Source organism: Saccostrea cucullata, unplaced genomic scaffold (genome assembly GCF_032062105.1).
Source record: "Saccostrea cucullata isolate Sc308-1 unplaced genomic scaffold, CSIRO_AGI_Scuc_v1 ctg12779, whole genome shotgun sequence".
Classification (NCBI taxonomy): Eukaryota; Metazoa; Mollusca; class Bivalvia; order Ostreida; family Ostreidae; genus Saccostrea; species Saccostrea cuccullata.
The window spans coordinates 485-21,749 of record NW_026927551.1 but is presented as its reverse complement, the minus strand read 5'-3'; the positions used below and the strand labels follow the sequence as shown (position 1 = coordinate 21,749).

The following is a 21,265-nucleotide window of genomic DNA, read 5'->3' as shown; positions in this document are numbered from 1 at the left end:
TGCAATGTTTCAAAAACATCAAAGTTCAGGCTAGCTAACCGGCCTTTCCCAGCCCCTGGGGCCCTTTGAAACTTTGACAGGGGATACCCCCTAAGACCCTTAACCCATCCCCAGTGAAAGATGGTTCAGGTTCCCAGAAATGGAGGACAAATGAATGCTTGAAATATGCCCCACGCACTTGGCACCACTTGGTGGTGCCACTACAGCCCCAATATGAAGGTGGGAAATAATAGCACTTGGACCCCACTACCTTGCTCCAGTAATCATTTGATGAACACTTCAAAGATAAGGCGTATAATAGCTGGCCTTTTCCCGTTTCAAAATACATGTATTCAATGATGAAAAAACATCAAAGTTCAGGTTAGCTAACCGGCCTTTTCCAGCCCTTGGGGCCCTTTGAAACTTTGATAGGGGATACCCTCTAAGACCCTTAACCCATCCCCAGTGAAAGATGGTTCAGGTTCCCAGAAATGGAGGACAAATGAATGCTTGAAATATGCCCCACGCACTTGGCACCACTTGGTGGTGCCACTACAGCCCCAATTTGAAGGTGGGAAATAATAGCCCTTGGACCCCACTACCTTGCCCCAGTAATCATTTGATGAACACTTCAAAGATAAGGCGTATAATAGCTGGCCTTTTCCCGTTTCCCAATATACAATGATGAAAAAACATCAAAGTTCCGGCTAGCTAACCGGCCTTTCCCGGCCCCTGGGGCCCTTTGAAACTTTGATAGGAGATACCCCCTAAGACCCTTAACCCATCCCCAGTGAAAGATGGTTCAGGTTCCCAGAAATGGAGGACAAATGAATGCTTGAAATATGCCCCACGCACTTGGCACCACTTGGTGGTGCCACTACAGCCCCAATATGAAGGTGGGAAATAATAGCCCTTGGACCCCACTACCTTGCCCCAGTAATCATTTGATGAACACTTCAAAGATAAGGCGTATAATAGCTGGCCTTTTCCCGTTTCCCAATATACAATGATGAAAAAACATCAAAGTTCAGGCTAGCTAACCGGCCTTTCCCAGCCCCTGGGGCCCTTTGAAACTTTGATAGGAGATACCCCCTAAGACCCTTAACCCATCCCCAGTGAAAGATGGTTCAGGTTCCCAGAAATGGAGGACAAATGAATGCTTGAAATATGCCCCACGCACTTGGCACCACTTGGTGGTGCCACTACAGCCCCAATATGAAGGTGGGAAATAATAGCCCTTGGACCCCACTACCTTGCCCCAGTAATCATTTGATGAACACTTCAAAGATAAGGCGTATAATAGCTGGCCTTTTCCCGTTTCCCAATATACAATGATGAAAAAACATCAAAGTTCAGGCTAGCTAACCGGCCTTTCCCGGCCCCTGGGGCCCTTTGAAACTTTGATAGGAGATACCCCCTAAGACCCTTAACCCATCCCCAGTGAAAGATGGTTCAGGTTCCCAGAAATGGAGGACAAATGAATGCTTGAAATATGCCCCACGCACTTGGCACCACTTGGTGGTGCCACTACAGCCCCAATTTGAAGGTGGGAAATAATAGCCCTTGGACCCCACTACCTTGCCCCAGTAATCATTTGATGAACACTTCAAAGATAAGGCGTATAATAGCTGGCCTTTTCCCGTTTCCCAATATACAATGATGAAAAAACATCAAAGTTCAGGTTAGCTAACCGGCCCTTCCCAGCCCCTGGGGCCCTTTGAAACTTTGATAGGAGATACCCCCTAAGACCCTTAACCCATCCCCAGTGAAAGATGGTTCAGGTTCCCAGAAATGGAGGACAAATGAATGCTTGAAATATGCCCCACGCACTTGGCACCACTTGGTGGTGCCACTACAGCCCCAATTTGAAGGTGGGAAATAATAGCCCTTGGACCCCACTACCTTGCCCCAGTAATCATTTGATGAACACTTCAAAGATAAGGCGTATAATAGCTGGCCTTTTCCCGTTTCCCAATATACAATGAAGAAAAATCATCAAAGTTCAGGCTAGCTAACCCGCCTTTCCCAGCCCCTGGGGCCCTTTGAAACTTTGATAGGAGATACCCCCTAAGACCCTTAACCCATCCCCAGTGAAAGATGGTTCAGGTTCCCAGAAATGGAGGACAAATGAATGCTTGAAATATGCCCCACGCACTTGGCACCACTTGGTGGTGCCACTACAGCCCCAATTTGAAGGTGGGAAATAATAGCCCTTGGACCCCACTACCTTGCCCCAATAATCATTTGATGAACACTTCAAAGATAAGGCGTATAATAGCTGGCCTTTTCCCGTTTCCCAATATACAATGATGAAAAAACATCAAAGTTCCGGCTAGCTAACCGGCCTTTCCCGGCCCCTGGGGCCCTTTGAAACTTTGATAGGAGATACCCCCTAAGACCCTTAACCCATCCCCAGTGAAAGATGGTTCAGGTTCCCAGAAATGGAGGACAAATGAATGCTTGAAATATGCCCCACGCACTTGGCACCACTTGGTGGTGCCACTACAGCCCCAATTTGAAGGTGGGAAATGATAGCCCTAGGACCCCTCTACCTTGCCCCAATAATCATTTGATGAACACTTCAAAGATAAGGCGTATAATAGCTGGCCTTTTCCCGTTTCCCAATATACAATGATGAAAAAACATCAAAGTTCAGGCTAGCTAACCGGCCTTTCCCAGCCCCTGGGGCCCTTTGAAACTTTGACAGGGGATACCCCCTAAGACCCTTAACCCATCCCCAGTGAAAGATGGTTCAGGTTCCCAGAAATGGAGGACAAATGAATGCTTGAAATATGCCCCACGCACTTGGCACCACTTGGTGGTGCCACTACAGCCCCATTTTGAAGGTGGGAAATGATAGCCCTAGGACCCCTCTACCTTGCCCCAATAATCATTTGATGAACACTTCAAAGATAAGGCGTATAATAGCTGGCCTTTTCCCGTTTCAAAATACATGTATTCAATGATGAAAAAACATCAAAGTTCAGGTTAGCTAACCGGCCTTTCCTAGCCCCTGGGGCCCTTTGAAACTTTGACAGGGGATACCCCCTAAGACCCTTAACCCATCCCCAGTGAAAGATGGTTCAGGTTCCCAGAAATGGAGGACAAATGAATGCTTGAAATATGCCCCACGCACTTGGCACCACTTGGTGGTGCCACTACAGCCCCATTTTGAAGGTGGGAAATGATAGCCCTAGGACCCCTCTACCTTGCCCCAATAATCATTTGATGAACACTTCAAAGATAAGGCGTATAATAGCTGGCCTTTCCTCGTTTCAAAATATACAATGATGAAAAAACATCAATGTTCAGGTTAGCTAACCGGCCTTTCCCAGCCTCTGGGGCCCTTTGAAACTTTGACAGGGGATACCCCCTAAGACCCTTAACCCATCCCCAGTGAAAGATGGTTCAGGTTCCCAGAAATGGAGGACAAATGAATGCTTGAAATATGCCCCACGCACTTGGCACCACTTGGTGGTGCCACTACAGCCCCATTTTGAAGGTGGGAAATGATAGCCCTAGGACCCCTCTACCTTGCCCCAATAATCATTTGATGAACACTTCAAAGATAAGGCGTATAATAGCTGGCCTTTTCCCGTTTCAATATACAATGATGAAAAAACATCAAAGTTCAGGTTAGCTAACCGGCCCTTTTCCAGCCTCTGGAGCCCTTTGAAACTTTGACAGGGGATACCCCCTAAAACCCTTAACCCATCCCCAGTGAAAGATGGTTCAGGTTCCCAGAAATGGAGGACAAATGAATGCTTGAAATATGCCCCACGCACTTGGCACCACTTGGTGGTGCCACTACAGCCCCATTTTGAAGGTGGGAAATGATAGCCCTAGGACCCCTCTACCTTGCCCCAATAATCATTTGATGAACACTTCAAAGATAAGGCGTATAATAGCTGGCCTTTTCCCGTTTCAAAATACATGTATTCAATGATGAAAAAACTTCAAAGTTCAGGTTAGCTAACCGGTCTTTTTCAGCCCCTGGGGCCCTTTGAAACTTTGACAGGGGATACCCCCTAAGACCCTTAACCCATCCCCAGTGAAAGATGGTTCAGGTTCCCAGAAATGGAGGACAAATGAATGCTTGAAATATGCCCCACGCACTTGGCACCACTTGGTGGTGCCACTACAGCCCCATTTTGAAGGTGGGAAATGATAGCCCTAGGACCCCTCTACCTTGCCCCAATAATCATTTGATGAACACTTCAAAGATAAGGCGTATAATAGCTGGCCTTTTCCCGTTTCAAAATATTCAATGATGAAAAAACATCAAAGTTCAGGTTAGCTAACCGGTCTTTTTCAGCCCCTGGGGCCCTTTGAAACTTTGACAGGGGATACCCCCAAAGACCCTTAACCCATCCCCAGTGAAAGATGGTTCAGGTTCCCAGAAATGGAGGACAAATGAATGCTTGAAATATGCCCCACGCACTTGGCACCACTTGGTGGTGCCACTACAGCCCCATTTTGAAGGTGGGAAATGATAGCCCTAGGACCCCTCTACCTTGCCCCAATAATCATTTGATGAACACTTCAAAGATAAGGCGTATAATAGCTGGCCTTTTCCCGTTTCAAAATACATGTATTCAATGATGAAAAAACATCAAAGTTCAGGTTAGCTAACCGGCCTTTTCCAGCCCCTGGGGCCCTTTGAAACTTTGACAGGGGATACCCCCTAAGACCCTTAACCCATCCCCAGTGAAAGATGGTTCAGGTTCCCAGAAATGGAGGACAAATGAATGCTTGAAATATGCCCCACGCACTTGGCACCACTTGGTGGTGCCACTACAGCCCCATTTTGAAGGTGGGAAATGATAGCCCTAGGACCCCTCTACCTTGTCCCAATAATCATTTGATGAACACTTCATAGATAAGGCATATAATAGCTGGCCTTTTCCCGTTTCAAAATACATGTATTCAATGATGAAAAAACTTCAAAGTTCAGGTTAGCTAACCGGTCTTTTTCAGCCCCTGGGGCCCTTTGAAACTTTGACAGGGGATACCCCCTAAGACCCTTAACCCATCCCCAGTGAAAGATGGTTCAGGTTCCCAGAAATGGAGGACAAATGAATGCTTGAAATATGCCCCACGCACTTGGCACCACTTGGTGGTGGAACTACAGCCCCATTTTGAAGGTGGGAAGTGATAGCCCTAGGACCTCTCTACCTTGCCCCAATAATCATTTGATGAACACTTCAAAGATAAGGCGTATAACACTTGGCCTTTTCCCGTTTCACAATATACAATGATGAAAAAACATCAAAGTTCAGGCTAGCTAACCGGCCTTTCCCAGCCCCTGGGGCCCTTTGAAACTTTGACAGGGGATACCCCCTAAGACCCTTAACCCATCCCCAGTGAAAGATGGTTCAGGTTCCCAGAAATGGAGGACAAATGAATGCTTGAAATATGCCCCACGCACTTGGCACCACTTGGTGGTGCCACTACAGCCCCATTTTGAAGGTGGGAAATGATAGCCCTAGGACCCCTCTACCTTGCCCCAATAATCATTTGATGAACACTTCAAAGATAAGGCGTATAATAGCTGGCCTTTTCCAGTTTCACGGTATACAATGGTGAAAAAACATCAAAGTTCAGGTTAGCTAACCGGCCTTTCCCAGCCTCTGGGGCCCTTTGAAACTTTGACAGGGGATACCCCCTAAGACCCTTAACCCATCCCCAGTGAAAGATGGTTCAGGTTCCCAGAAATGGAGGACAAATGAATGCTTGAAATATGCCCCACGCACTTGGCACCACTTGGTGGTGCCACTACAGCCCCATTTTGAAGGTGGGAAATGATAGCCCTAGGACCCCTCTACCTTGCCCCAATAATCATTTGATGAACACTTCAAAGATAAGGCGTATAATAGCTGGCCTTTTCTCGTTTCAAAATATACAATGATGAAAAAACATCAAAGTTCAGGTTAGCTAACCTGCCTTTCCCAGTCTCTGGGGCCCTTTGAAACTTTGACAGGGGATACCCCTAAGACCCTTAACCCATCCCCAGTGAAAGATGGTTCAGGTTCCCAGAAATGGAGGACAAATGAATGCTTGAAATATGCCCCACGCACTTGGCACCACTTGGTGGTGCCACTACAGCCCCATTTTGAAGGTGGGAAATGATAGCCCTAGGACCCCTCTACCTTGCCCCAATAATCATTTGATGAACACTTCAAAGATAAGGCGTATAATAGCTGGCCTTTTCCCGTTTCAAAATACATGTATTCAATGATGAAAAAACATCAAAGTTCAGGTTAGCTAACCGGCCTTTCCCAGCCCCTGGGGCCCTTTGAAACTTTGACAGGGGATACCCCCTAAGACCCTTAACCCATCCCCAGTGAAAGATGGTTCAGGTTCCCAGAAATGGAGGACAAATGAATGCTTGAAATATGCCCCACGCACTTGGCACCACTTGGTGGTGCCACTACAGCCCCATTTTGAAGGTGGGAAATGATAGCCCTAGGACCCCTCTACCTTGCCCCAATAATCATTTGATGAACACTTCAAAGATAAGGCGTATAATAGCTGGCCTTTTCCCGTTTCACAATATACAATGATGAAAAAACATCAAAGTTCAGGTTAGCTAACCGGCCTTTCCCAGCCCCTGGGGCCCTTTGAAACTTTGACAGGGGATACCCCCTAAGACCCTTAACCCATCCCCAGTGAAAGATGGTTCAGGTTCCCAGAAATGGAGGACAAATGAATGCTTGAAATATGCCCCACGCACTTGGCACCACTTGGTGGTGCCACTACAGCCCCATTTTGAAGGTGGGAAATGATAGCCCTAGGACCCCTCTACCTTGCCCCAATAATCATTTGATGAACACTTCAAAGATAAGGCGTATATTAGCTGGTCTTTTCCCGTTTCACAATATTCAATGATGAAGAAACATCAAAGTTCAGGTTAGCTAACCGGCCTTTCCCAGCCCCTGGGGCCCTTTGAAACTTTGACAGGGGATACCCCCTAAGACCCTTAACCCATCCCCAGTGAAAGATGGTTCAGGTTCCCAGAAATGGAGGACAAATGAATGCTTGAAATATGCCCCACGCACTTGGCACCACTTGGTGGTGCCACTACAGCCCCATTTTGAAGGTGGGAAATGATAGCCCTAGGACCCCTCTACCTTGCCCCAATAATCATTTGATGAACACTTCAAAGATTTGGCCTATAATAGCTGACCTTTTCCCGTTTCACAATATACAATGATGAAAAAACATCAAAGTTCAGGCTAGCTAACCGGCCTTTCCCAGCCCCTGGGGCCCTTTGAAACTTTGACAGGGGATACCCCCTAAGACCCTTAACCCATCCCCAGTGAAAGATGGTTCAGGTTCCCAGAAATGGAGGACAAATGAATGCTTGAAATATGCCCCACGCACTTGGCACCACTTGGTGGTGCCACTACAGCCCCATTTTGAAGGTGGGAAATGATAGCCCTAGGACCCCTCTACCTTGTCCCAATAATCATTTGATGAACACTTCAAAGATAAGGCGTATAATAGCTGGCCTTTTCCCGTTTCAAAATACATGTATTCAATGATGAAAAAACATCAAAGTTCAGGTTAGCTAACCGGCCTTTTTCAGCCCCTGGGGCCCTTTGAAACTTTGACAGGGGATACCCCCTAAGACCCTTAACCCATCCCCAGTGAAAGATGGTTCAGGTTCCCAGAAATGGAGGACAAATGAATGCTTGAAATATGCCCCACGCACTTGGCACCACTTGGTGGTGCCACTACAGCCCCATTTTGAAGGTGGGAAATGATAGCCCTAGGACCCCTCTACCTTGCCCCAATAATCATTTGATGAACACTTCAAAGATAAGGCGTATAATAGCTGGCCTTTTCCCGTTTCAAAATATTCAATGATGAAAAAACATCAAAGTTCAGGTTAGCTAACCGGCCTTTTCCAGCCCCTGGGGCCCTTTGAAACTTTGACAGGGGATACCCCCTAAGACCCTTAACCCATCCCCAGTGAAAGATGGTTCAGGTTCCCAGAAATGGAGGACAAATGAATGCTTGAAATATGCCCCACGCACTTGGCACCACTTGGTGGTGCCACTACAGCCCCATTTTGAAGGTGGGAAATGATAGCCCTAGGACCCCTCTACCTTGCCCCAATAATCATTTGATGAACACTTCAAAAATAAGGCGTATAATAGCTGGCCTTTTCCCGTTTCACAGTATACAATGATGAAAAAACATCAAAGTTCAGGCTTAGCTTACCGGCCTTTCCCAGCCCCTGGGGCCCTTTGAAACTTTGACAGGGGATACCCCCTAAGACCCTTAACCCATCCCCAGTGAAAGATGGTTCAGGTTCCCAGAAATGGAGGACAAATGAATGCTTGAAATATGCCCCACGCACTTGGCACCACTTGGTGGTGCCACTACAGCCCCATTTTGAAGGTGGGAAATGATAGCCCTAGGACCCCTCTACCTTGCCCCAATAATCATTTGATGAACACTTCAAAGATAAGGCGTATAATAGCTGGCCTTTTCCCGTTTCACAATATACAATGATGAAAAAACATCAAAGTTCAGGTTAGCTAACCGGCCTTTCCCAGCCCCTGGGGCCCTTTGAAACTTTGACAGGGGATACCCCCTAAGACCCTTAACCCATCCCCAGTGAAAGATGGTTCAGGTTCCCAGAAATGGAGGACAAATGAATGCTTGAAATATGCCCCACGCACTTGGCACCACTTGGTGGTGCCACTACAGCCCCATTTTGAAGGTGGGAAATGATAGCCCTAGGACCCCTCTACCTTGCCCCAATAATCATTTGATGAACACTTCAAAGATAAGGCGTATTATAGCTGGGCTTTTCCCGTTTCAAAATATTCAAAAAATGAAAAACATCAAAGTTCAGGTTAGCTAACCGGCTTTTCCCAGCCCCTGGGGCCCTTTGAAACTTTGACAGGGGATACCCCCTAAGACCCTTAACCCATCCCCAGTGAAAGATGGTTCAGGTTCCCAGAAATGGAGGACAAATGAATGCTTGAAATATGCCCCACGCACTTGGCACCACTTGGTGGTGCCACTACAGCCCCATTTTGAAGGTGGGAAATGATAGCCCTAGGACCCCTCTACCTTGCCCCAATTATCATTTTGTGGACATTTCAAAGGATAGCTGTTTTCTAATGTTTTTTTCTGGATATAATGTAAAACCCAACGTCAAGGTTAGCCTATTAGCCCTTTGCGGTACCTGGGACCCTTTGTAAGGTTGACAAGGGATACTTCCTAAGGCCCTTAATCCATCTCCAGTGATTAGTTTGTTCAAGTGGCCAATAATTGATAACAATTAATTGCTTGAAATATACTCTACGCACTTGGCACCACCTGGTGGTACCACTACAGTCCCGTTCTGATAGCACTAAACAAAAGTCCTGGGGCCCTTCTACCTTGCCCTAGTTACGATATGGTGGGCACTTTATAAATCATGGGTATAATACCTGCCTGTAATATTAAAAATGCCCTTGTAACCACTTGGTGGCATCACCACCACCTCTTATTACTTGCTTACGGTTATTAATAGTCTTATAGACCCATAAAGTTGCCAGGGTAATAATGTTCGAAACATACTTCAACGTAGTTTATACTTGTGTAATACCACTTATTACTGATAACGGTTATTAATAGTCTTATAGACCCATACAGTTGCCCGGGTAATAATGTTCGAAACATACTTCAACGTAGTTTATACTTGTGTAATAATTCAGTTTACAATCGATAGAGTAACCAATTTTCAGGTTAGCTTATTGGCCCTGTCATATTCTTGAGGTCCCTGAAAGAGTTGAAAAGGTATTTTTCTTGAAGTAGTTAACCATTTCTCAGTGCTTGTTTGATCAAATGGACTAAGATGATTGTGTAATTTATTTCTTTTTTTTCAGTTTCAAAAAATAATATTTTTCTTCAGGTGAGCCTTACTGCCCCCTAGTGTCTGATTTATTATGTAATTAAATTTCGCATTAATTATCCAATCATTAACCCTTAATTATCTAAAATAAAGTATAAAACCAGCATTGCGTCTGAGTACTCTCAGTTCTTTGATGAATTTCCTTATTGGCTGCTAGCTTCTACGGGCTTAGTGGCTGCTCCTATTGGCATTTTTCATGTACAGGTAGTTTCTTCACTTTTATATGTATAAAGTGTTCTATGTAATAAACCTGTAAAAATTCAACCTCCAGGTCAAGCCTTTTGCTCCTCACAATGTTTTACAAGATTTTTTTCCCAAGAATAACAGTTATTGGCTGCTAGCTTCAGCCTGGGTTCTATACTCGGCACTTAGGGCCATTAAGCAGTGAGGGAATGTGCCAGCACCTACTGCGACAGGGGACCCTGGTTTATACGGTCTCATCCAAACAATCGGTTTCTACGTCCCACAGTGGGATTCGTACCTGTGAAGTAGGGATGACTCCTTTCATTGCGACTCTAAAGCAGACGCTCTAACCACTGTGCCACGCAGGCAATGTGGTTTTTAAGATTAAGAGTTTTAAAGATTTTTTCTATACATATTTCTATGTAAAACTCAGGGATTCCCCATTATGACCCCGTCCTACCCCCCTTGATTCATAATTTGAACAATTGAAAATCTACACTACCACAGGATGCTTTCACCTAAGTTTCAGCTTTTCTGGCCCAGTGGTTCTTGTGAAGAAGTTTTTAATAACCCACCCTATTTTTGTCTTGTTTTGATAAAATTTGACTATCCAGAGTCCTTATAGTATGCAAAATATCTAAGTTTTAACAAAAGCATAACTTTTGGTCAACATTATAGCGGCACCTTGAGACTATATCCTTTGTCCCCAGGGTGATGCCTTGAAAAATTTTTATATTCTCATCCTTGTATATACCCTGTAAGTTTGCTGATAATCTATCCAGTGGTTCTTGAGAAGAAGATTCTTTTTAGCAACCAGGTAACTTTTTTTGGCTCATAAGGGCTAACAGATACAATACACATAATAATATCTTTTATAACAAAATTTGGATATAACTTTGTAAAATAAAAACGTTTACTTTATAACATTTTTTCCCTGTAATAACAGCGATGCTATATTTAACACTATTATTTATTTGGTACTAAAGTACAGTTGTACTTAGGAGATTTAAATCTATATTTATCTCCACCCAGGAAGTAAATTACAGATCTCATCTAAGACTCAATTAAAATCTCACTCTGACATTCCAAAGTTTGCGGAACAGAAATAAACATTTAGAGGCCCATTGTGTCAAAAGTAAGTACCTGGGATGCCAGCAGAATTAAAATTCAAATTTTTCTGAAAAAGGGCATTTTGCTTACTCAAGTCCTATTTATCTAGGATAATCTCAGATTTGATACAACAGAATAGTTTACAAACTTTACACCTTTATGGGAGTATTCCTTTTAAGTTGGACTGGTGTCAGACAACTAAAATACATGAATATATCGTTTTTTGGAGTTGATATAAGTTTAACTTAAACAATTAAATTCAATATGTAAAACTGTTACAATTTTGAAATCCATATGCATGTAACAAACTTTTCAATTTTAACTTTAGATGGCACTTTCCAAACCGAAAATACCAGGCACTGCCCAACACTTTCTGGAGTGTGGTACTGAAGATTGTGAGAGAAATGTGAATTCTACTGCAATTCCTGCCATCATCAGATGTGTAAACCATGCAGAGACCAACATCTAAAGATGGCAGAAAACAAGAACCATGAAGTGGTCCTTTACCAGCAACGTAGACGACAAGTCCCTGTGAAGAAATGCAAGATCCACCCCACTAAAGAAATAGATATTTTCTGTGAAGAATGCAATGTTCCTTTATGTTCCAAGTGTTCAACAATGCAAGATCATCGGGGGCATCAATTTATTGATTTAGAAATTATATACACAGAGAAATTTGAAATTTGCCGTAAGGAACTCTTTAAAATCCATAATTACTTTCTTCCTACATCAGAGGATTTACAGAGAGAAGTTCTGGAAGATGCCACAGAAGTTAAACAGATCATGGACAGCATACGGACATCCATGATGGCTGAAGCCGAGTCTCTCAAAACCATGGTGGACACAGTTCTCTCAGAAAATATGGAAGATATAAACCAAATAGAGAAGTCATTACTGGAGAAATTAAAGAGCCAAGAGAAGACATTTGATGATTATATTGCCTATCTCAGTGACCTTGTTAAAGAGTTCCAGAGTTACCTGTCCTCTACTGAGCTCACTAACTTCACATCCAAACTTCCAAAGAACTTAAAAATAAAATCCATACCAGAAACCACCCAACCTGTCACACCAGAATTTTCTCCTGCTCAATACAACAAAGACGATGTTGCAAAATTACTAGGAAACATAATTCAAACAGATAGAAAGGCAGAACTAAGAAGAGTAAAGCCAATGGAAATTCCTCAGATTGCTACATCAACAAAATCTACCAGTGAACAGACAAAACAGGATAAACAAGTGAAATCTGACAAGAAACAAACATTGTCTCTATCTGCCTCTGTCACCAAGGTCAGGGAGTTCAATGTTACAGGTGTTGATGGTGTATTCCACGTATCACTAGATCAATCAGACAGACTCTGGATTAGTGACAATAATGGTAATCTTGTCCAAACAGATCTACAGGGGAATGTGATACAGAAGATAGAAACCAATGGTAGAGATGAAAGTTACCACACAGTGACACAGGGCAGGGATCTGATCTTTACAGACCAAAACAAGAAAGTCATCAATAGGATAACACAGGATAATTATATCACTGAATTCATTAAAACTGGAGACTGGAAACCAATCAGCATACACTCCTCCCACATCAATGGGGACTTACTGGTGGGGATGATGAAGGACTGGAAGGGTAAAGTCACCAGGTACAACAAGACAGGAAATGAACTACAGAACATACAGAGGGATAACAAAGGACAGGGACTGTATAGTTTTCCACAGTACGTCACAGAAAACATCAATGGAGATATCTGTACATCGGACCTTTATAAAGGTGCTGTAGTGGTGGTGAATAAATCAGGACAACACAGGTTCTCCTACACACGTCAGAAGTTCGAGTTCAGTCCCTATGGAATCTGTACTGATGTCCTCGGTCACATCCTGGTGTGTGATAGATACAGGTACACTGTTCATCTCCTTGATCAGGACGGTCAGTTCTTGTCTCTATTACTCACACCACAACAAGGGGTAGAGTTTCCCCGTAGTGTGTGTGTGGATGAAAAGAACAATCTCTATGTGGGACAACGACACACCAACACACTGACAGTGTACAAGTATCTTAAGTGATTATAATTCTATCAGTTGTACATAATCATAAAACTTGAATTTGTGGTTTCCAGTACAGAAATGTATATCCTGAATAGTGTTTCCTCTATTGAACATTATACTGAACAAATTTTACATACTGTAAATTAATTTCAATCGAAAACATTGCATGAACACATCTTTGGATTTGGAATTAAAAGATATCTGCCTATTCTTCTTCGTTTAAACTATATGACTATAAATTTTCAGTAAAAAACAGTTATAGTGAAATGCGTATACTCAGTAATTAATTCATGCTTATATATACAGTGAATTTATTTAATTTTAGTACTGATGCTTTTAAAGCATATTGTTATCTTAAAAAATATATTTAAGGAATAACTGTCTTATTTTTCGATTCATGATGTGATCAATTGATTGGTTTGCATGATAATTTGCATAAACACCGAAGGAGTTTATGCATAAAATTATCATCCAAGCCAATCAATTGATCATCATCATGAAATTGAAAAATAAGACAGTTAGTTATTCATGTATATATACATGCGCTTAATTCTGCCAATCCATGTGCTCTAAGCCCCACATCTGTCTCTACATATGTCCTGATTTTTCTTAACCGTCTCTATCTATGAACCAGTATAAAGTATAAAGAAATAAAGTACATTATCTATTTGTAATTTTATCTCGGACAAAACATTGGAAATGTAAATATTTAAGGAATGAATTTAAGATACTCTGATCCTGAGGTTCAGAAAATCAGACACTGACTGAAGCCAAAAGAAAATATGCTCTTGTTTTCTGTCCCCTGACCAAAGAAAATAGGGTAGGTAGGTAGGGAAAAATTTTATTTTGAGAAAAAAATTTATTTTCAAATGTCAATGAATGCAGAACATATAGCATGTAATAACAAGAAAACAGTATGTTAACAGTTTACAAAGCAAGTTTGTTAATAAAGATTTATAAAGTAAAGTTATCCTGTAGACACTTGTCATGTATTACATCTGTAAACATTGTTCATCTACTTGAGTATTAGGAAAATAGCCCTCTAAATAAGAGGCCCATGAGCCACATCGATCACCTGACTTAATTTGGTGATGCAGTTTACATCTAGGTTAAGTTACAGCAAGGAAATTTAAGCATGAAGTTTCCTGGTATTTATTTCACATAAAACATTTTAATTATCAAATCCCACACTCTTCACTAGAACTTGAAGGTTGACATCCACACGTCAAAAAATATTCAATGGATGTTCCTTTCATTTATATAAAAGATACTGTAAGCCTTAATACTCTTTTCATGATTTTATTGACAATTGTTAAATCTACCAAAGACCATAAAATAATACAGAGTGATGCAATGTAAATGTAATTATTTACAGAGTCAATAAAATCATGATGTAATGTAAATGTAATGATTTAGTGACCCATAAAATCACAAACTGCTCAAGGGATGTCTTTACTGTCTGTAGTTTAACTTTTGGGGTCATGTCTCCTTCGTGTATGTTGTCTGCATTCAAAGTCTAGAAAAATTGCTCAATATTCCGATAGCTTCAGGTTTGGCTAGGTTTAATGATGGAATTTCTGTAAAAATAAACAATGTAAAAGACTCAACGACAGTTCTCACTTAAGATTTTTAGTACAAAGGATTATTCAACAGCTTCATTAAGGTATGGCTACTCAAGATAAAAGGTACATGTGCCACATTCAAACATATTCATGAAACATTGTCTACTTAGATTGAGGGCAAATCTTGGTTAAAAAAAAACAATAAAGGGCTACAACAATCTTTAACATTACCAGCTATCTAATACAGCATTAATCTTCATATAAAACTTGTTGGAAACTAGTTAACCCTGATATCTTTTTTTAAAAATTGATAAAGAAGTAAATCATTCCTCTTGAAATTATAATATAGCTGTATTTATTTCAGCTGTGGATTTTAAAATCTCATTTTTTGTGTAATTTCTCTATAATTCATAATATGTACTTACATATAATTGAAAAAAAAAAACAACAGAGTATAACTCTTCTTTGCTAAGAGTAAAGATACACAGTCATGTATATGTACTTACGATGAGAAACCTTTGGAGCAAGACAGGACGATGTAAGGTGATTTCTCTGTTCTCTGCTTATCCTTAAGCATGTTCAGCGTACCTAGGGGCGTGTCTGTGGAACTCATCTGCTTCATCAACTGTAACCCAGATAAAAAAAATATAAGTAGGGCTGAGATTCTGTATCTTGAATTTTGTTATACATGTATGTATTTTGACTATCAGGGATTTGCCAAAGAAGAGACTTTTTTCTAATTTTTCTTCTAAAAAATGTCTTCCTTTTAATTTTTTTGGTCAATTTAAGCTAGATGAACAGATCTCTCAAAGTTCTTCGAAACACACTATTCATATTCAAGATAATGAAGTTTAAAAATACAGTAAAACTTGTTTAATACGAACACGGATATTGGGAATTCATAGATATAGTGAAGTATTTTTAGACCCCCCCCCCACTATGAAAATTTTACGAATTTCTTATAAGGATAAAGGAATTGTGGATATAGCGAAGTAATTTCACAGGTCCTAGTGACTTTGTTATAACCGAGTTTTACTGTATTAGTCATTACTGCAAAAAGTTTTTTCAAAGTGGAGGATATATGTGTTTAGTACGTATCATGCTTCTGGTAAGCATATGCAAGAAAAAATTATATGCAATACGTACATGTACTATGTAAATATATGAATACCACCTAAATATAAAAATTCCCACAACCACATGCAGTTACCTGTTCCTCCTGCAGTTTTTTAGTTCGTTTTTCTGTCTTCTTTTTGCCGGAACCTTTCCCTTGGAACCTGTGGGACAACTGCCTGAAGGCCTCCTTCTGATTCAGCAGGTGCCCCCCGTCGTCCACGTATTCCAGTTTGACGTCCGGTTTATATCCCTCTTTCTCATTGAAGTCCTGTATCAGCCCTCCCCCTCCACTGTATCTGTCTATCTTCCTGCTGTACTTCTCATCCAAATTACTGGAAAAAGTAGTAGATCTAAAGATCAGTGGGGGGTTCAGGGAGGGGAATTTTAAACTTACCCGGTACATTTTTCAGGACTACATTGTACTTCTTATCTTCATTTCATCAACTTATATGACATTTTTCATTTTCCAAAGAATTATTTTTTGAAATGGTCACTATTCTTCACAAATGGAAATACATACTATTATTATATGTCTAGTTCTTCAAAACAAATCTTCACAGGTATATAATTCATCCTAGGCTATCCTTAAAAGTCAGCCATAATCCAAAGTCTCCTCTATTAGTTGATTTACATGGACAGAACAAGTTAATTTTTTTCTTACAATAAAACCATTTACAGAAAACATGATACATGTACAGGTAGTTTCTTCTAGAATTACTTTGCAATATGTACATGTATATAGGGTTTACAGTATTTGTCCAATCAATTTACTCATATCGTTTGTCCTCTATAGAGTAATTCTGAACCTCCAGGTCAAGCTTAGCTTTGCTCCTCACAATGCTATTTTTCTTCCCTTCATCTTCTATGTATCCTGTAAAACAAACAGCCCTCTTTTACAAGATTTTTTTCTTTCCAAGAATGTATTGAACTTATAGTCCAAATAGCTACAAGTATTCCAAAGATTTTTCAATCAATATTCATTTGAAAAGCAATAATTCTACAAACCTTTCTTCACGGCTAGCTCTAGAGCTGCTCCTACCCCAGAACTCACCACTGGTTCTTCTTCTAACACTACTTGTTCCTCTCCCTATAGATACAAGAAATTTTAGAGACACTCAAAACTTTACTTTCTTTCGTATGGGAATTTTAGTTGGAAATCACATACACCACTTACAAAGGAAATTGGCTCCTCATTTTTCATACCTGGTAAAACTTGTTTAGTACACACAGGGATAAAGTTAACTTACAGTTAAAGTTTTTAGCATCTCTTAAAACAAGGGGCCCATGGGCCACAATGCTCATCTAAGTAACGTTGACCTGCTGTTCTTCACCTGATGTCCCCATTGTAATAGCTATTCTGACCCCGCCTTATCCTAGGGGTCAAGATTTGAACAATTTAGAATATACACTACCCCAGGATGCTTCCATATAGCAGATTTTAAACATCCCTCTCAAGAGTTTTTCATTCATATGGAAATGCCACCACTTGCCAATGGAGAGCTACAAATTTTTATCCTATGCACAACACTTAGGGACATTGAGCAGTGAGGGAATGTGCCAGCACCTACTGCAACACAGGACCCCGGTTTATTCGGTCTCATCGGAAGGACCGGTCTCAACGTTCCACAGTGGGATTCGTACCTGTGAGGTAGGGATGACACCTTACTTTGCGAATCTAAAGCAGACGCACTAAGCACTGTGCCACACAGGCGACGAGGTTCTTTAGATGAAGAGATTTAAAGATTTTTTCTACATATTTCAATGTAAAACTCAGGGATTCCCCATAGTGATTATAACCGCATCCTACCCCCCATGGTTCATAATTTGAACAATTTAAAATCTACACTTCCCCAGGATGCTTTCACCTAAGTTTCAGTTTTTCTGGCACAGTGGTTCTTGAGGAGAATTTTTTATGACCCCCCTATTTTTGTCTTGTTTTGACAAGATTTGATTATCCCGAGTTTTAACAAAAACATAACTTTATGTCAACATTATAGTGGCACCTTGAGACCATATCCTTTGTCCCCAGGGAGATGCCTTGAAAAAATTTTATATTCTCATCCTTGTATATAAGTTTGCTGATAACCTTTCCAGTGGTTCTTGAGAAGATTTTTTTTAACAACCACAACATATTTTGACTCATAAGAGCTAACAAATACACATACCCCAGTAATTATATATCTTGTATAACAAAATTTGGATATAATTTTGTAAAATAAAAAGTCTACTTTTTAACATTTTTTCCCTGTTATAACATACTATATTTGACACTATTATTCATTTGGTACTAAAGTAGTTGTACTTAGGACAATTAAATCTATATCTATCTCCAACCAGGAAGTAAATTACAAATCTCGTCTAAGTCTCAACTAAAATCTCCTTCCTATATTCGAAAGTTTGCTGAACAGAAATATACATTTAGAGGCACATTGTGTCAAAAGTAAGTATCTGGGATGCCAGCAGACATGAAATTCAAATTTTTCGGAAAAAAAAGCATTTTGCTTACTCAAATCCTATTTGTCTAAGATAATCTCAGATTTGATACAGCAGAATACTTTACAAACTTTACACCTTCCTTTTAAGTCTGACTGGTGTCAGACATCTAAATTATATGTATATTGTTTTCTGAATTTGATTTAAGTTTAACTTTAACAATTAAAGTCAATATGTAAAACTGTTAAAATTTTGAAATCCATATGCATGTAACAATTAAACTTCTCAATGTTAATTTTAGATGGCACTTTCCAAACAGAAAATTCCCGGCCCTGCCCAACACTTCCTGGAGTGTGGTACTGAATATTGTGAGAGAAATTGTGAATTCTACTGCAATTCCTGCCATCATCAGATGTGTAAACCATGCAGAGACAAACATCTTAAGATTCCAGAAAACAAAAACCATGAAGTGGTCCTTTATCAGCAACGGAGACGACAACTCCCTGTGAAGAAATGCAAGATCCACCCCACCAAAGAAATAGATATTTTCTGCAAAGAATGCAATATTCCTTTATGTTCCAAGTGTTCAACAATGCAAGATCATCTTGGGCATCAATTTATTGATTTAGAAATTATATACACAGAGAAATTTGAAATTTGCCGTAAGGAACTCTCTAAAATTCATAATTTCTTTGTCCCTACATCACAGGATTTACAGAAAGAAGTTCGGGAAGATGCCACAGAAGTTAAACAGATCATGGACAGCATACGGACATCCATGAAGGCTGAAGCTGAATCTCTCAAAAACATGGTGGATACAGTACTCCCAGAAAATATGGAAGAATTAAACCAAATAGAGAAGTCATTACTGGAGAAATTAAAGAGCCAAGAGAAGACATTTGATGATTATATTGGCTATCTCAGTGACCTTGTTAAAGAGTTCCAGAGTTACCTGTCCTCTACTGAGCTCACCAACTTCACAACTCAACTTCCAGAGAACTTAAAAATAAAATCCATACCAGAGACCACAAAACCTGTCACACCAGAATTTTCTCCTGCTCAATACAGCAAAGCAGATGTTGATAAATTACTGGGGAAGATAACTAAACACGATAAAGATCTGAAATCAGACAAGAAACAAACAATGTCTCTATCTGCCTCTGTCACCAAGGTCAGGAAGTTCAAAGTACCAGGTGTTAATCATGTATACCATGTATCACTAGATCAATCAGGCAGACTCTGGATCAGTAACATGTTTGGTAATCTTATACAAACAGATCTACAGGGGAATGTGATACAGAAGATAGAAACTGGTGGAAGATCTGAAGGTTACCACACAGTCATACATGATGGGGATCTGATCTTTACAGACAAAGGCAAGGAAGTCATCAATAGGATAACACAGGATAATAATATCACTGAATTCATTAATACAGGAGAATGGGCACCAATCAGCATACACTCGTCCCACATCAACGGTGACTTACTGGTCGGGATGAAGAAGGACAGACAGGGTAAAGTCACCAGGTACAACAAGACAGGGAAAGAACTACAGAACATACAGAGGGATAACAAAGGACAGGAACTATATAATTATCTACGCTACATCACAGAAAACATCAATGGAGATATCTGTACATCAGACTGTAATAAAAAGGCAGTAGTGGTGGTGAATAAATCAGGACAACACAGGTTCTCCTACAAAGGCCAAGAGTCAGGGTTCTATCCCTATGGAATCGGTACTGATGTCCTCGGTCAGATCCTGGTGTGTGATAATTCCAGTATCACTGTTCACCTCCTTGATCAGAACGGTCAGTTCTTGTCTCTATTACTCACACCACAACAAGGGGTAGAGTATCCCCGTAGTGTGTGTGTGGATGGTAAGAACAATCTCTATGTGGGACAAAATTTCACCAACACACTGACATTGTTCAAGTGTTTTAAGTGATTATAATTCTATCACATGTACATAATTGAAAAACTTAAATCTGTGATTTTCAGTACAGAAATGTAAATCCTAAATAGAGTTCAACATTATACTGAACAAATGTACATACTGCAAATTAATTTCTATGGAAAGCATTGCATAAATTCTTCTTAATTCTGCATATCCACATGCTCTAAGCCCATGCAGCGCCTGTCTGTACATTTCTCCCGCCCCACTCTTGTTTTTTTTAAACAATGTCTCTCAATGAACCAGTGCATTCATGAAGAAATAAAGTACATTAACTATTTGTAATTTTATCTCGGACAAAGACATTGAAAAATGTAACTAAAGCCAAAAGAAGATATACTCTTGTTTTCTGTCCACTGACCAAAGAAAATAGGGTAGGTAGGTAGGGAAAAATTATTTTGAGAAGAAAAAATTATTTTCAAAACTCAATGAATGCAGAACATTATAGCATGTAATAACAAGAAAACAGTATGTTAACAGTTTACACAGCAAGATTGTTAATAAAGATTTATGAAGTAAAGGTATCCTGTAGACACTTGTCATGGATAAGTTCTGTAAATATTGTTGGTCGACTTGAGTATAAGGAAAATAGTCCTCTAAACAAGAGGTCTATGAGGAAATTTAAGCACGAAGTTTCCTGGTATTTATTTCACATGAAACATTTTAAGGACATTGGCAAGGTTCCTGGCTTTTGTTTGGATTTTTTCAAGAACTCTTGAACAGGTGTAATGATAATAAACATGTTATATCCTGGCACATTTAACCCACCAAGCCATCCTTCCTTATTAGATTTTGTCAAATCAATGTTTTTTTTTTTTACAATTCTCAATGCATTTCCTATGTAAAATGTTGATATAAAGGACCTACTTAATTTTTTACCATAAAAATTTTCCAAAATCCAGTCATTTCAGAAAGTGTACATATTATATACATTATTGTATCCTCATTTCAAATCATATCTACATATCA

General features: G+C 40.3%; 1 pseudogene; it reads left to right on the top strand.

Moving 5' to 3' along the window:
* Positions 1-11,513: 11,513 nt before the first annotated feature.
* On the top strand, positions 11,514-20,267 carry LOC134274760 (uncharacterized; annotated as a pseudogene).
* Positions 20,268-21,265: the final 998 nt, after the last annotated feature.